A 16,909-nucleotide genomic window follows, 5' to 3' on the forward strand; every position below is an offset into this window, starting at 1 on the left:
CCGATTTCAGTACGGAATCGTACGGGTTGTCTGACATAGAGCCGTCTTCCGATCCCGATCCCGAACCCGCCGCGACCGCTTCCGCCCCAGCCAAAAAGAAGCGGAACCGGCAGCAGGCGCAGAAGTTGCCGCCTCCCGGAAATTGCGATGAGTACGCCCCCGGCCGTACGAACTACACCGACGACGAAACCCTCATTTTGGCCCGGTGTTGGGTAGATATATCGGAAGACCCGATTTTCGCGAACAACCAGAGGCAGGGCGCGTACTGGGAGCGCATCGCCGGCCTCTACAATGTGGCCAAGCCGTCGACCGCGTACAAGCGCAAACGTGAGCAACTCCGCAAGCACTGGGATCAAGTGAAGAAGCAAGCGAACTTGTACGCGGCGGAGTTCGAGAAGTCCACGCGGGCACAGGGGAGTGGTGAGAGCTTGAGCGACGTGCGCGCTAAAGCGCTGTTGTCGTACCGGTCGATGTACGACGACTTCAAGCACGAGGCCATCTGGGCGCTCTTGAGGGACAAGCAGAAGTTCCAAGGTGGAATTCTGCACACTGGTGCGCCGAAGAGGACGAAGACCACCGAAGCTGGTGATTACACGAGCAGCGGCAGCGGCAATCACCCGGTTGACCTCAACCGGACGTACGTGGATGAAGGGAGTTCCGGCACACCGGTGTCCTCCCGGCGTCAAGACTGCGAAGGCCAAGGGGAAGGCGGCCGCGACCTCATCCTCGACCGCTGCAAACCCATCTCTATTCCCGGAAACGCTCCCGACTCAGACGGCCACCGCGTTTGAGTCGTTGGCAACAACATCGATGGCGAGGACGTTATTGCAGACGCACAAGGCCCTCAAGAAGTGTACCGACCCCGACGAAGCCGAATATCTCCTGGCGTTAATCGATGAGCTGCGTCGGAAGTTGGGAATTGCACCGACTTAGTTGTTTTTTTTGTAAGTTGAATGGTGTAACTTTTTTTATTAATGCGTCACCATTTTTATTTAGACGTTTTTTATTTACTCGTTACTTGTTATTTAAAAACATTTAAATTAATTAAACAAAACAATAAAATGATGATGTGGCGCGCCTTAGGGCGCCCCACTGCAGGTGGGGGGAAGGAGGATAAAACTGATGACGTGGCGCGCCATAGGGCGCGCCTTAGGGCGCCCCACTGCTGATGCCCTAAGTTGAACCTACATTCTTCTAATCGAATAAATATAAGTACATATTTGAATAGTATAGTAGTATATAAAAATCATACCTTATGGCACCACTCTTCACGCCTATTTTAGAGCTGTGAATTTCGAAATCTATCTCTCTCTAATCTTGAGATTTATGAAAATTGGGGTTTTCTTCCTTTGATATTCTTCTGTCTTCGATTCTTGTTCAGTTCCTGAGGTATTGACGAGCTTTGCCCACATAAAAGTCAATTATGAGTTAGAGGGAACAAATTAGAAGATATGTGGTCGAGATCAAACTCAGCTATTGAAGTAAAGTGGTGATTGAATTCAGTTCCTGAATTCTTACGATATGCTTTACGTGTTAATGCATGAATTGATTGTTTAATGCGATTATGTAATTAACTGTATTTATATATCAATTGTATTCATGTTGTCAACAAGGACGAGTAACTAAGAAGTTATGGGCATCTGAATATTTTAAAATATACGGTAGAGGGGGGGGCTGCCTAGGGCGTTTTCTGCAAACTCGACGAAGAGATAATCAGATAATGACCATACACTACTGTTTCCCATCAAAGATGATTTCTATCGCTACTTTAAGTAGTCAACAAGGACGAGTAACGAAGAAGTTATGGGCCTTTGAAGATTTCAAAATATACGGAAGGGGCTGCTTAGGGCGTTTTCGTGTAAATTCGACGAAGAGATAATCAGATAATGACCATACCCTACTGTTGCCCATCAAATATGATTTCTAACGCTACTTTAAGTAGTCAACAAGGACGAGTAACGAACAAGTTATGGGCCTCTGAAGATTTCTAAATATACGATAGTGGGGGCTGCCTAGGGCATTTTCGTGCAAACTCGACGAAGAGATAATCAGATAATGACCATACCCTACGGTTGCCCATCAAATATGTTTTCTAACGCTACTTTAAGTAGTCAATAAGGACGAGTAACGAAGAAGTTATGAGCCTCTGAAGATTTCAAAATATACGAAAGGGTTTGCCTAGGGCGTTTTCGTGCAAATTCGACGAAGAGATAATCAGATCATAACCATACCCTACTGTTGCCCATCAAATATGATTTCTAACGCTACTTCAAGTAGTCAACAAGGACGAGTAACGAACAAGTTATGGGCCTCTGAAGATTTTAAAATATACGGTAGAGGGGGGGGGCTGCCTAGGGCGTTTTCGTGCAAATTCGACAAAGAGATAATAATATATTGACCATACCCTACTGTTTCCCGTCAAATATGATAGGGATATGGATCGATATCGGTGAAGAGGTACTCAGCGGACATGTACTCGGGCTACCCGGATTCGTCCTCCGCTTTGGTATTCGGGTCGGGTAGGAGCCAGGAGGCGGGTTCAGGGTTTTTTTTTTTTTTTCAAAACAGAAACAAACCTTGCATTTCAAATCCAAATCCAAATCCAGAATTAACGCAGCATCATAAAATTGCAAATAAGATGAAGCAATCTATAACTAAAATTTTGCAGGTAGATTATTACCGGAGATTCTCTCAGTTTTCTGGGCTCTGTGAAACTTGAAAGCTTCAATCCTCCAAAAAAGTGAAAAACCAAACAAGGAAAGCAAATACCCATCTCCGCTTCCTCATTTTATTCAACCTCTCTTAAATGCCCTGCCCAAAAGCTATCTGATAGCGACCAAACATGAGAACTCATCCCAAAAGACTAGCCTGTTAGGAGAGAGCTCATTTAGTCTATATACCCCACATCAGTTGTTCTTACAACCGATGTGGGAATTGAGTCCGTAACACTATCTCATCACGCGGAGTAGTTGCACATAATTAGAAGTGAATTGATCGGGTTCAGGGTTTAGGGGTTTTTTTTTAAATTAACTTCATATATTTATATCATATATATGAAGGAGGAAATTACAAATCAACTCCTATAACAAGGAGGAAAGACAAATTACGCCACCCAGGGTTCGAACTCGAGAGTTCCAGGATGGACGCGGTATCCAGCACCCTTTACCGCTAGGCCAAGGGGCTTGGATTAAGGGGCTTGGATGGTTCAGGGTTTAGGGTTCAGGGTTCAGGGTTTAGGGTTTAGGGGTTAGGTTTTTTTTTTTCCTTCACACACATACATCGGAGAGTTCGTGATACATTCGACAAGCTAACCAGCCCTAAGCCCTTTATATATCAATTGTATTCATGTTGTCAACAAGGACGAGTAACTAAGAAGTTATGAGCATCTGAATATTTTAAAATATACGGTAGAGGGGGGGCTGCCTAGGGCGTTTTCGTGCAAACTCGACGAAGAGATAATCAGATAATGACCATACCCTACTGTTTCCCATCAAATATGATTTCTATCGCTACTTTAAGTAGTCAACAAGGACGAGTAACGAAGAAGTTATGGGCCTTTGAAGATTTCAAAATATACGGAAGGGGCTGCTTAGGGCATTTTCGTGTAAATTCGACGAAGAGATAATCAGATAATGATCATACCCTACTGTTGCCCATCAAATATGATTTCTAACGCTACTTTAAGTAGTCAACAAGGACGAGTAACAAACAAGTTATGGGCCTCTGAAGATTTCTAAATATACGGTAGTGGGGGCTGCCTAGGGCATTTTCGTGCAAACTCGACGAAGAGATAATCAGATAATGACCATACCCTACGGTTGCCCATCAAATATGTTTTCTAACGCTACTTCAAGTAGTCAATAAGGACGAGTAACGAAGAAGTTATGAGCCTCTGAAGATTTCAAAATATACGAAAGGGTTTGCCTAGGGCGTTTTCGTGCAAATTCGACGAAGAGATAATCAGATCATGACCATACCCTACTGTTGCCCATCAAATATGATTTCTAACGCTACTTCAAGTAGTCAACAAGGACGAGTAACGAACAAGTTATGGGCCTCTGAAGATTTTAAAATATACGGTAGAGGGGGCTGCCTAGGGCGTTTTCGTGCCAATTCGACAAAGAGATAATAATATATTGACCATACCCTACTGTTGCCCATCAAATATGATAGGGATAGGGATCGATATCGGTGAAGAGGTACTCGGCGGACATGTACTCGGGCGACCCGGATTCGTCCTCCGCTTTGGTATTCAGGTCGGGTAGGAGCCAGGAGGCGGGTTCAGGGTTTAGGGTTTAGGGTTTTTTTTTTCCTCAAACACCATTACGGCGGGGGGTTAGGCGGACCCCCAACCTGTCCATATCAAATCAAACGATAGAGTGTCGTACATTGACCAAGCCCAAAAGTGACTTGGTCCACAAAAATAGATACATATCAAAAAACTTATCTAAGCTACTAGGATATCCCCACAAGCCGGGTATTATCCATCTAGCAAACGAACTAATAAAGCACATAATAACTTGGGCGATGACCAAGGAGTGGTCAAGCCCAAAGGAAATACAAGAAATACATATCAAAATCCATAACAAAAATAAGAACTCATCCATCTCGATATCTGAATCTGAAGTTCGGATAGCCCAGCTGGTCTATCCTCACAAGCGACTTCAAGTACCGAGGCGCTGTATCTGAATCATAGTAAGTGATGGCAGGGGTCTGGACCCCCTACCTGCAAGAAAATCTGCTGCCCGGTTACCCTCTCGGTGGATGTAAGAGAACCGAACCTGTATCTGTGAGAGCAAAATGCGAATGCGAGCCATGTGATGTCCCACGTCCGCCGCTCCCATGCGTCCTGAAGTGAACACTGCGACCACTGCTGCTGCGTCCATCTCGACCCAAACCTGTGATGAGAACTCCATAGCCATCGTCAACCCATGAAGAAGAGCTAGAAGCTCCGCCTCGAAGGCCGACGCAGCTACAAGGGGCGTGCAAAAGGCCCTCAAAAGAGAACCGTCTGAGCCACGAACCACTCCCCCACCACCAGCCTGTCCCGTCGAGGTAGAGAAGGCCCCATCTGTGTTCAGCTTCACCCAAGGATCGTCGGGTGGATGCCAAAGCACACTCTAGGACCTCAGAACTCGCCGGCGAGGAGGAACTGAAGGCATGAAGTCGACAGTCGGGGTGCAACCGCGCCAATGAAGGGGGACTAGCACACCCGCCGCCACAAGAATCCGCAAATGCCAAATCACCTGCCAAATAACATGGGTAGAACGAAAAGAAACGCCGCGGTGCTTGCAGCTATTCCTCTCCGTCCAAATGAACCAATATACCAAGGAAGGAATGATAAAACTGATGTGCAAGGTGAGAGCCCTGTGAGAGGACCTCCTCCAAAAACCTAATCTAAGTGCAATATCAGTGCACGTGTGAATGTGTGTGCTAATATAAGGGAACCAGCCATCGAAGTAGTCCCAAACAGATCTCGCCAACGGACTCGACACAAATAAATGCTGAAAAGACTCGACTGAAAAAGAAGAGACACAACACAGACACTTGGATGCGAGAGAGATACCGCGGGTCTGAACATAGCACTCAACAGGGACCCTCCGGAGGAGGAGGCGCCAGATGAAGATAGAAATGGTCGGGGTCAGGCAGCATTCCAAACCATGCGAAGTCCGAAATGTCTAGGGGACCGTGTCCGGATGAGCTCCCAAGCTGAGGCCGTCGAGAACTCGCCATCGCCAGTAAGGCTCCATCGCATCACATCCTGCCTGCCCACCTCAATCGAAACAGCCCTGATAAGATCCAACACATGCAAAGGCACACCATACAAAGCCAAATAATCATGCAGTTTATCAACATGCCAAGTATGATCACGCCAAAACCTAGAGACCTCAGCGGCAGGAAGATCAGTCCCAGGCAGACAATAGGTCCTAAGGGGGAGATCCCCGACCCACACGTCATCCCAGAAACTAATCCTCCATTCGCCGAGGGACCACCTAATGAGACCATGAACCTGACCCCTAATGTCCGTGAGACGATGCCATATAGGACTATCATGCACAGAGTAAGGAGAAATGAAGGCACGACCAGCATGGAAACAATACTTGCGCATGGTGAACTGCGCCCATAGTGAATCCTGCGCGAGAAATCTCCACCAGAGCTTGATGCTGAAAGCTTTGACGAGCTCACGAAAACGACGGATGCCAAGGCCTCCCTCATCCAACGGCAAGCAAATCTTCTTCTTCCAGCTAACCCAGTGAATCTTCCTCTGCTCCCCAACCGTGCCCCAAAAGAACCTGGCCAAGATCTGCTCCAAGTCCCTCATCCAGTACTCAAACGGCTTCAGAACCTGGAAGATGTGAAGAGGGATAGTGACAAGGGTGCTCTTGATCAGAGCAAGGCGACCTCCAAGAGAGAGAGGTCTATGGGACCAACTGTGAATCCGGTCCACCATCTTCTGTCGGATATCTAAAAGGTAGTCGGCCTTCAGCCCCCCCTTATAGATAGGCACTCCCAGGTAAGTGAAAGGGAGGAATCCCTGCTGGAATCCACTCACCTTTGCCACCTCGGCCGCCCAAGAGTCGAACTTCTGAAAGAGATAGAAGTGACTCTTTCCCTTGTTCACCATCTGGCCCGACACGGCAGAATAGTGGTCAAGACAATGTACCAGCCTCTCCACGGACTGTCTGTGCGCCCTGACAAAAATGACAATGTCGTCGGCATAAGACAGATGGGATATGGCCGGCGCGCGTCGAGCACATCTATACTCCATATCAGGATGTGTGGCCACAAGCCTGTCCAAGCTCCTCGACAGATAATCTGCAGCAAGCACGAACAAAGACGGCGATAACGGATCTCCCTGGCGAAGTCCCCTCGTAGAGTGGAATAAACCTGCCGAAGCCCCGTTCACAAGCACAGAGAACCAGCACGAAGAGATACATCTCCTGACCATACTCACCCACCCCGGCGGGAATCCCATCATCTCAAGCACCATGAGGAGGAAATGCCACTGCACTCGATCATAGGCCTTCGCCATATCTAGCTTGAGGGCCAGATTAGGGGAGTTAGCCTTCTGAATGAGCGACCTGCTGATATCATGAATCAATTCCTGAGCCAGGAGCACATTATCACTAAGCAAGCGACCCTTGACAAAACCGCTCTGGTTCGGCGCCAATACTAGAGGAAGCAGTGGCGCCAAACGCGATGTCAAGATCTTGGTGATGATCTTGTTGGTCACATTGCAAAGGCTAATCGGCCTGTACTCCGCCCAGGTCGCCGGGCTTGCCTTCTTCGGCAAGAGTATGATGGTCGTGGTTGTGAAGCTGCGGGGCATAGGGGCCCCCAAGAAGAAGTCCTCCACTGCTGCCACCACCTCTGCTCCAACGATGTCCCAACAATGCTGGAAGAACAGGGACGAGAAACCATCCGGTCCAGAGGTGCTGTCTCCACTGATGCCAAAGACCGCCGCTCTCACCTCATCTGAGTCCGGGACTGTACAGAGGCCCTCGCGGTCCACTGAGTCTGGAAGGCTGCTCAAGAGATCAAGGTCCGGCTGCTCCAACTGCTCAACGTCTGTCGTGAGCAGCTGCTGAAAGAAACCTACCGCCGACTGTCTGATATCGTCCTCTGACGTGAGAGTCTGTCCTCCTGCCTGAATGGCGTGAATCCGTGACTTCACCTGCTTCTGTCGCACCCACCCATGGAAGAATTTGGAATTCCTTTCGCCTTCTGCCGCCCACCGAATGGCAGCCTTCTGCTTCCAGAAATCCTCCTCCATCCTAGTGCAGAGTACATAGAGAGCGGTGCATCGGCTGAGCTCACTCCTATGGGCTCCCGTGGGATCCCCGTCGTAAGCCGCCTGCGCAACGGTAACTGCCTCCTCTGCCTCCCTCAGCCTCTCGAAGATGTTCCCAAAGACCTCTCTGTTCCATCCTTTGAGAAAATTCTTCACTCTGCTGAGTTTGAACTGAAGATTGAGCATGCCGAAGAAGCCCGTCTCCGCCGCCCACACTCTGGTGATCTCATCCCTGAAAGTATGATGCCGTACCCACATGTTCTGAAACCTAAAGGATGGCCTCGGAATCTGGGTAGTGAGCTGGCATCGCACGAGCAAAGGGGCATGATCTGAAGAGATCCTAGGCAAGTGAGTCACCCTAGTAGCTGCAAAGACTGTCGTCCAATGCTCCCCTAGAAGGACTCTGTCCAACCTCTCCCAGAGCCCACTCCTTGTCCAAGTGAAAGGTGGGCCATCAAAGCCTGGGTCCAGGAGCTGGCAGTCTGCAACGGCGTCAGCAAAGTCCATCATCTCTCCGTGCCTATCTGTCGTACTGGCCCGTCTCTCTTCCTCCAACAAGAAGATGTTGAAGTCGCCTCCAACAAGCCAGGGTGCCCCGTCAGTCGCTAAGGAGATGTTCCTGAGCTTATTCCACAAATCGTATCTCCCCTCCCTCGAAGACTTAGCGTACACTACGGAGAGAAAGATTGGAGTAGGGAATATAGCAGCAGTAACTCGGACATGAAGAACCTGCTCGGAGTCGTCGATCACATCGACCTGCCAATCCCTGTGAGAGAAGATCCAAATCTTGCCGTTTGTGTTCGAGCACCTAAATTGCAACCCAAAGCGCCTACTAAAGAAAGAAGGCTGGGGTTCTGTCTGAGGCTCAAGCACTGCGGCAAACAACACACTATACATATCGATCATATTCTTGAGACTGCCTTGGGTAGTAGCGTTCGCTATCCCCTGGGCATTCCAGATCATGAAATGGCTAGACATTGGAAACTCAGCGAGCTCCCGAGGCCGATAGCCTCGCCCTCTTCGGTGTACCCTCTGCTGGAGGGGAAGGAGGTCCTATGTACTGAATCACCGGATCTAAGGGTTCAAGCCTCGTCTTCGGTACCTCACAAATCATATGATCCTGGTGGTCATCGCTGTCTACCTCAACCTCAGCATCATCCGAGGGAAAATCCTCCAAGGCTCCGAACATGTTGTTGTCATGCAACACCATCGCTAGGGGGCCGAACCCGAGCCCAAGTCGAAGTGTAGGAGAGAGCGATCTAGAACCCCGCTCACTCTCTGACGAGGACTCATCCGCCTCAATGCCATGCTCTCCCTCGCCGTCTGACACTGTCCTTTCTGCGATAGAGGTTGCCCGTCTCTCTGCCCGGCGCTTCTCTCGCCACCTCTGTCGACTAGCAACTTTCTTCGCGTTCATCTTCTTCTTAGGAGCGACGAAACCGTCGTCCTCAGCAACCTGTGCACCCTCTGCGACTGCGGAAGAAGACCCAGGGTGTGAGACAGAGGTGGGGGCCATCTCTCTGACCGCCAACTCCTGCCTACGTCTCACTTGACGCGGAGGCTGGCTAACCTCTGGGGGAGGCCTCTCTGTAGCCTTTCCCGTGCTAGACTGCTGCCGCTGGACCTGTGGCTGTTTACCACCCGCAGAGCTCGCGGCGAGGGGCTGCTCTGCACGACGCGACTCACCCTCTTTGTTGGGAGTCGGTCTGTTCTGGGAGGGCGGCCCTTGAGTGTAATCCCTCTTGGGAGGCATGGGGCGCTTCCCAGAAGCATAGCAAGTCATCGCTGAGTGGCCTACGTGCTTGCACTCGGAACAATATAAAGGGATCTTATCCCATTTCACCTTCAAAGTCACATGTTTCCCTGCAATGTTAACATCTATCTCCTCTGCAATAGGCCTCGACAGATCCACCTCAACACAAATACGTGCAAAGGAAACGCGCGATCTAGAAATAGTGGCACGATCCACTTGAACGGGCTTACCTAGCATCTCACCAATTGCAATCAAAGAGGACTCCTCAAATAAATGCACAGGTAAAGCAAGAATGTTACACCAAATAGCCACAATAGGGATCTCAAAAAAACGGATCAAAATCAGGTGTCCATTTAAAAACACGCATGGGATGATGTTCAATATACCACACATGAGAGTTGTTAGGACCATTTAACAATTTCACATAGTCACGCATATCAGACAATTGGATGAAAATATGTTTTACATTCAGAAAATTCCACGACATGGCACCAACCAATTTAAGATTACCTAAGGCTTTTTGAATTTGGTGGGCAGGGGTTATGGAGTGAGAAAATTTTCCGACGATGGCAGGTCCTATACGGTCTGCAAGAATGGAAGTTTCATTAGCCGAAAAATATAAGCAAGGTTTACCTTCAACAATCCGGACCTCGCCTCTCTTGTCAGCTCGTTGACGGTCTAGGAGAATTGGACCTTCTGCCGGCTGCCCCGACTTGAGAACATCAGCCATTGATCGACCAAAGAAAATATTTGGATTGCTTTCAGGCGGAACAGCCGCTGCTTCATGTGGGGGTTCAGAATTTTCCATAGTCGTTTCCTCCTCCAAAATTGTATCTTCTTCCATCCTATCCGCTCAAGAGGATGAGGGGACCATGCCCGGGTCGCCGGAAGACAACGCCGACTGTTTCTGGTGCATAGAAAGGCTGTGACCCGTGGCTGTGTTGCTGGGAACAGCGGCTGCAGCAGCCTCTGGGGTCGCCTTCATGCCTGGAATCGGAGGGAATTCCATCATATTTGAAGCTTCAAACTCGTTGGAGTTGAGGGGTATAACAACTGGTGGGACAGGAGGCTGCCTGGAATGGTGCCGTCCGGTAAACAGATACGCAGCAAGCTCCTTTCCGGTAACAGAGTTTGGCGGAGGAAGGCTGTTCTTATTTTTTTTGATTTGGGCTGCTGAGTTGGGTTTAGGTGATGGGCGATTTTTATTTGGGCTGTGGGAAATTTGGGTCTTGTTTTGGTGGGTCGTTTTGTTGGGCAAAGGTGGTTTATTATTTTGTTTTGGTAAATTGGGCTTTGAGTGGGGTGTAGGCATTTGGGCAGTAGATTTGGGCTGGGAATCATTGGCAGAGGGAGTTAGGCTGGGGATAGCAGATTTGGAGAGGGAGGATTTTAAAAAGCCACTTACCAGGCCCTGATTTGAATGGTCGTTGTCCATGGCGGAAAAATTCGGGCCCAATTCCTTAGGCCCGCTGAGTGGCCCGACTCCAGTATGAGCCTCCACCAGGGATCGAGCCTCCATGAGATCAAGCGTTGCATTTTCATCTCCATACAGCATACGATCTGCCTCCCTAATAGCCGCGAGATTCTCGGCCAATTCCAGTTGATGTGGGTCAAACATTCCTTCCGAGATTAACCGTATCTCCCCTTCCATAAGCGAATCACACGAAATCTGCTGATTCTTCCCCTCACTCAACGCAGAAGATGACAAATTATTTTCGGAGAAAATCGAATTTTCAAACGCATGCACCTCTCCCAAATTTGAATTCAAATTCCCTCCTCCACGATTTGCTGTTACTCCACTCCTAACAGCTGTTGAATGCAATCTTCCTAAGTTATCACCCGTATCTTCATAAGAAATTTGAACGTTAGGCAGGGTTGGGTTTCCGCGATTATCGCGGCTATTACGGGAGGAACTCTCACCAATCTGCTGACGCCTCCCATCGCCACCCTTCTCGTCCAGATTCATTGGGGAGACATCCGAAACCCTAGCAGTAAGGTCAGCAACTGGCGCCGCCGCCTCCGACGCTGACTCCGGTCGGTTTACCGCCGGCTGTCGGATCTCCTGAAAATGACCATTTTTCTCATCAGCTATGCGCTGCTCTTCCATTTCTCTCTGAAATTCCTCCTCCGAATTAAGCAAATCATCATCATCAAAGTCCGAATCGTTTGAAGATTCCTCCTCCTCCGACGGCGAATATTCAGAACCCCCCGACTCCGCCTCCGATACGGCCTCCGACTCCGATTGTAAATCTGATTGTCTCGCATCACACCAAACTGGATCAGTTTCTTCTTTATCCGTGCGTTTCCGCTGAGGGGAAGCCGGCAACCTCCGCAGCGGGTTTTCTGCCATTGCCGGAAAACCTCAAGGTTTCCGACCACTTCCAAACTTCAAACAGAAACGGTAAAACTGACTGTCAACCTTGACAGACACAGAAACTAAACTAAACACGACGGAAAGGCGGCAAAATCCGACGGAAAAAGGAAAGGAAGATGACGGAAAAAATGGTGACTCGACGGAAAAAAAAGAAAACGACCAAAAAACCGACCAAAACCACGCCGAAAACAAAAACCAATCGGACAGATTGGGTAAACGACTAAGACGAACAAGATTGACGGAAAAGAACTAAACGAAAAACACAAAAATTGGCGAAATCTGACTTGGGAACTTCGAAAAGCTAGAGAGCATTGTGTGTTTTTAGTGTGTGTGATTTGCGTGCAAAGTGACGAATGGTTCAGGGTGGTTTTTTTTTTACACACACACATTGGAGTTCGAGATACATTGGCAAGCGAACCAGCCTTTTCCAGCCCCTCGTGGTCCCACGAACTAGCCTCTCCCTTCCCCTCGTGGTCCCTCGAACTAGCCTCGTCCTGTCCCTCGTGGTCCCACGAACTAGCTGCTGCACCACCCTCAGACGGGTCCAGGCCAAGCACCCGCCTCTCCCTTTCCCTCCTGGTCCCACGAACTAGCTGCTGCACCACCCTCAGACGGGTCTCGTGAGAGTAAGCGGACCACCCTCAGGCGGGTCCAGGCCTGAAAGTAGACCACCCTCAGGCTGGTCCAGGCCCGTATGCTTGCAAAGTCCCAAGGCAACAAGCCTTGGGCCCACAGGGAAATTAATCCCAAGTTGCGCCATCCAGGATTCGAACTCAGGACCTCCTGGATGGCGCCATATCCTTGCCTCCCTTCCCAACCAGTTGAGCTAGGAGGCTTGGATGAATGGTTCAAGGTGGTTCAGGGTTCAGGGTTTAGGGTTTTTTTTAAAAAAAAAAAAAAAAATAACTTCATATATTTATATCATATATATGAAGGAGGAAATTACAAATCAACTCCTATAACAAGGAGGAAAGACAAATTACGCCACCCAGGGTTCGAACTCGAGACCTCCAGGATGGACGCGGTATCCAGCACCCTTTACCGCTAGGCCACGGGGCTTGGATAGGTTCAGGGTTTAGGGTTTTTTAAAAAAAAAAAAAAAAATTAACTTCATATATTTATATCATATATATGAAGGAGGAAATTACAAATCAACTCCTATAACAAGGAGGAAAGACAAATTACGCCACCCAGGGTTCGAACTCGAGACCTCCAGGATGGACGCGGTATCCAGCACCCTTTACCGCTAGGCCAAGGGGCTTGGATGGTTTTTTTTTTTCCTCAAACACCTTTGCGGTGGGGGGTTAGGCAGACCCCCAACCTGTCCATATCATCCAAAATGGTAAAAGTCATAAACATACATAGACCAAGCCCGAAAGTGACTTGAACTAGAAAATCAAGCTAAGACAGCCCCACAAGTCGGGCGCTATCTATCAATCAATCAAGCAAAAAAGCTATGTAACAAGGAACCAAAACCTACGTACCCATGGCTGGCCCAAAAGTGACCAACCCATAAGGAAGAAAATAGTTATACAAATAAAAAAAACTAAAAACCTTGTCGATCATCTATCTCGGTATCTGAATCTGAAGTTCGGATAGCCCAACTGGTCCATCCTCACAAGTGCCTTCAAGTACCGAGGTGATGTATCCGCATCGAAGAATGTGAGGGCAGGGGTCTGGACCCCCCTACCTGCTAAAAAATCCGCTGCTCGATTGCCCTCCCGATGGATGTGAGAGAAGCGCGTTTGCAACTGTGAGAGCAAAAGAGGAATGCTAACCATGTGGTGTCGCACGTCCGCTGCTCCCCTACGGTCTGAAGTGAACACCGCGACCACTGCTGCTGCATCCAACTCGACCCAGACCTGTGATGAGAACTCCAAAGCCATCCTCAGACCATGAAGAAGAGCAAGAAGCTCCGCCTCAAAGCCCGACGCGGCTACAAGGGGCGTGCAAAAGGCCCTCAGGAGAGAACCGTCTGAACCACGAACCACTCCCCCACCACCAGCCTGTCCAGTCGAGGTAGAAAAGGCCCCGTCTGTGTTCAGCTTTACCCAAGTAGCATCAGGTGGATGCCAAAGAACACTCAAGGACCTCAGAACTCGCCGGCGAGGAGGAGCCATGGGCATGAAATCGGCAGCCGGGGTGCAACCACGCCAATGAAGGGGGACTAGGGTTTAGGGTTTAGGGTTTAGGGTTTAGGGTTTAGGGTTCAGGGTTCAGGGTTTAGGGTTTAGGGTTTAGGGTTCAGTTTAGGGTTTAGGGTTTAGGGTTCAGGGTTTAGGGTTTAGGGTTTAGGGTTTAGGGTTTAGGGTTCAGGGTTTAGGGTTTAGGGTTTAGGGTTTAGGGTTTAGGGTTTAGGGTTTAGGGTTTAGGGTTCAGGTTCAGGGTTTAGGGTTTAGGGTTTAGGGTTTAGGGTTCAGGGTTTAGGGTTTAGGGTTTTTTTTTTTTTTTTTTTTTTTTATATTAAGCTCAGCTCAATTTTCCACCATATTACAACACGATTTAAAACATTTAGTAGGCCATGCAACTACTTGAATAAATGTTAACCTAAATAAACGAAATGATTAAACGAGACTACTCAGAACGCCCTAAACAGAAAGTCACGTATATACGAACATATTCAAATAGATAATCCTAGGCCAAGCAACGAAACATAGTCTTCTACTTCATATTGTTCCTTCACCAATTGCTAGGGCTTGTGGAGCCGCAAGAGCTCCCGTGCGGCGAAGCTGCGGGGTTGAAAGGAAGTGGGCGCGACTTAATTCGAGACGACGTATCTAGCTTCGCATCCGACGTAACCCTCCTCATTATCCAATCGTTCATAAGCATCGGAGAACAACTTTCTTCAAGTGGTCGCGAAATTTTCAGCTAAAAGTGAGGAGACCGAGTCGCTAGCCTCACCGCAAGGCGAGGACGGACCAATTCCACGTCGAGGTCGTGGCCTATATATGAGGACTGTGGTATCATAAATGACAACCACTTTGGTATTCTCCTCCTTCTTCACATCTTCCATACCAAATAGCATTGCTAGCCTGGGATACTCAATGTCACCCGCATAGTAGTAGACGGTGGTCAACTGATTTTTCTGTATCAGTTCTTACCATGCGCTATTGGGAGAAATAACCATGTTTGATTGCATATTCCAATAGACGCCGCGGGTTTGCCAAACAAGCTTGAACGCATGGAAGCACTGCTCAAGAAATTGGTACCGCTCGTACAACTCGAGCCATGAGAACGACACACCGGTTTCAGATTGAATGGACTCGATGACCTCCTGGAGAATGGCGATGGGGATGACGCTGCCGCTCCATCGGCCCATGTTCTTTGCCCAAACAATGACAGACAATAGCACTGAATCGACCTCGGCCGACCATTTGGCCTTATAGAAAAAGTTTCTTGTCGTGGGATGTTGCTCCCCATTTTTGTTTAGGGTTTAGGGTTTAGGGTTTAGGGTTTAGGGTTTAGGGTTTCGGGGTTTAGGGTTTAGGGTTAGGGTTTAGGGTTCAGGGTTTAGGGTTAGGGTTTAGGGTTTAGGGTTTAGGGTTTAGGGTTTAGGGTTTAGGGTTTAGGGTTTAGGGTTCAGGGGTTTAGGGTTTAGGGTTTAGGGTTTAGGGTTTAGGGTTTAGGGTTTAGGGTTCAGTTAGGGTTTAGGGTTTAGGGTTTAGGGTTTAGGGTTTAGGGTTTAGGGTTTAGGGTTTAGGGTTTAGGGTTCAGGGTTTTAGGGTTTAGGGTTTAGGGTTTAGGGTTTAGGGTTTAGGGTTCAGGGTTCAGGGTTTAGGGGTTCAGGGTTAGGGGTTAGGGTTTAGGGTTAGGGTTTAGGGTTTAGGGTTTAGGTTTAGGGTTGGGGTCAGGTTTAGGGTTTAGGTTAGGGTTTAGGGTTTAGGGTTTAGGGTTTAGGGTTAGGGTTTAGGGTTTAGGGTTTAGGGTTTAGGGTTTAGGGTTTAGGGTTTAGGGTTTAGGGTTCAGGGTTTAGGGTTTAGGGGGGTTTAGGGTTTGGTTTAGGGGTTTTAGGTGATGTAGGGTTTCAGGGTAGCGTTTAGGGTTTAGGGTTTGGTTTAGGGTTTAGGGTTTAGGGTTTAGGGTTCAGGGTTTAGGGTTTAGGGTAGGGTTAGGGTTTAGGTTTAGGGTTTAGGGTTTAGGGTTTAGGGTTTAGGGTTCAGGGTTTAGGGGTTCAGGGTTCAGGGTTTAGGGTTTAGGGTTTAGGGTTTAGGGTTTAGGGTTCAGGGTTTCAGGGTTAGGGGTTAGGGTTTAGGGTTTAGGGTTTAGGGTTCAGGGTTTAGGGTTCAGGGTTTAGGGTTTAGGGTTTAGGGTTTAGGGTTTAGGGTTTAGGGTTTTAGGTTTCGGGGTTTAGGGTTTAGGGTTTAGGGTTTAGGGTTTAGGGTTTAGGGTTTAGGGGTTTTTTATTTTTTATGTTTTATGGTTAGGTTTAGGGTTTAGGGTTTAGGGTTTAGGGTTTAGGGTTCAGGGTTTAGGGTTTTAGGTTAGGGTTCAGGGTTTAGGGTTTAGGGTTCAGGGGTTCAGGGTTTAGGGTTCAGGGTTCAGGGTTTAGGGTTTAGGGTTTAGGGTTTAGGGTTTAGGGTTTAGGGTTCAGGGTTTAGGGTTTAGGGTTCAGGGTTCAGGGTTTAGGGTTCAGGGTTCAGGGTTTAGGGTTCAGGGTTTCAGGGTTTAGGGTTCAGGGTTCAGGGTTTAGGGTTTAGGGTTCAGGGTTTAGGGTTTAGGGTTCAGGGTTTAGGGTTTAGGGTTTAGGGTTTAGGGTTAGGGTTTAGGGTTTAGGGTTTAGGGTTTAGGGTTTAGGGTAGGGTTTAGGGTTTAGGGTTTAGGGTTCAGGGTTTAGGGTTTAGGGTTTAGGGTTTAGGGTTTAGGGTTTAGGGTTAGGGTTTAGGGTTTAGGGTTTAGGGTTTAGGGTTTAGGGTTTAGGGTTTAGGGTTTAGGGTTAGGGTTTAGGGTTTAGGGTTTAGGGTTTAGGGTTTAGGGTTTAGGGTTTAGGGTT

Source organism: Salvia splendens, chromosome 22, assembly GCF_004379255.2.
Source record: "Salvia splendens isolate huo1 chromosome 22, SspV2, whole genome shotgun sequence".
NCBI lineage: Eukaryota > Viridiplantae > Streptophyta > Magnoliopsida > Lamiales > Lamiaceae > Salvia > Salvia splendens.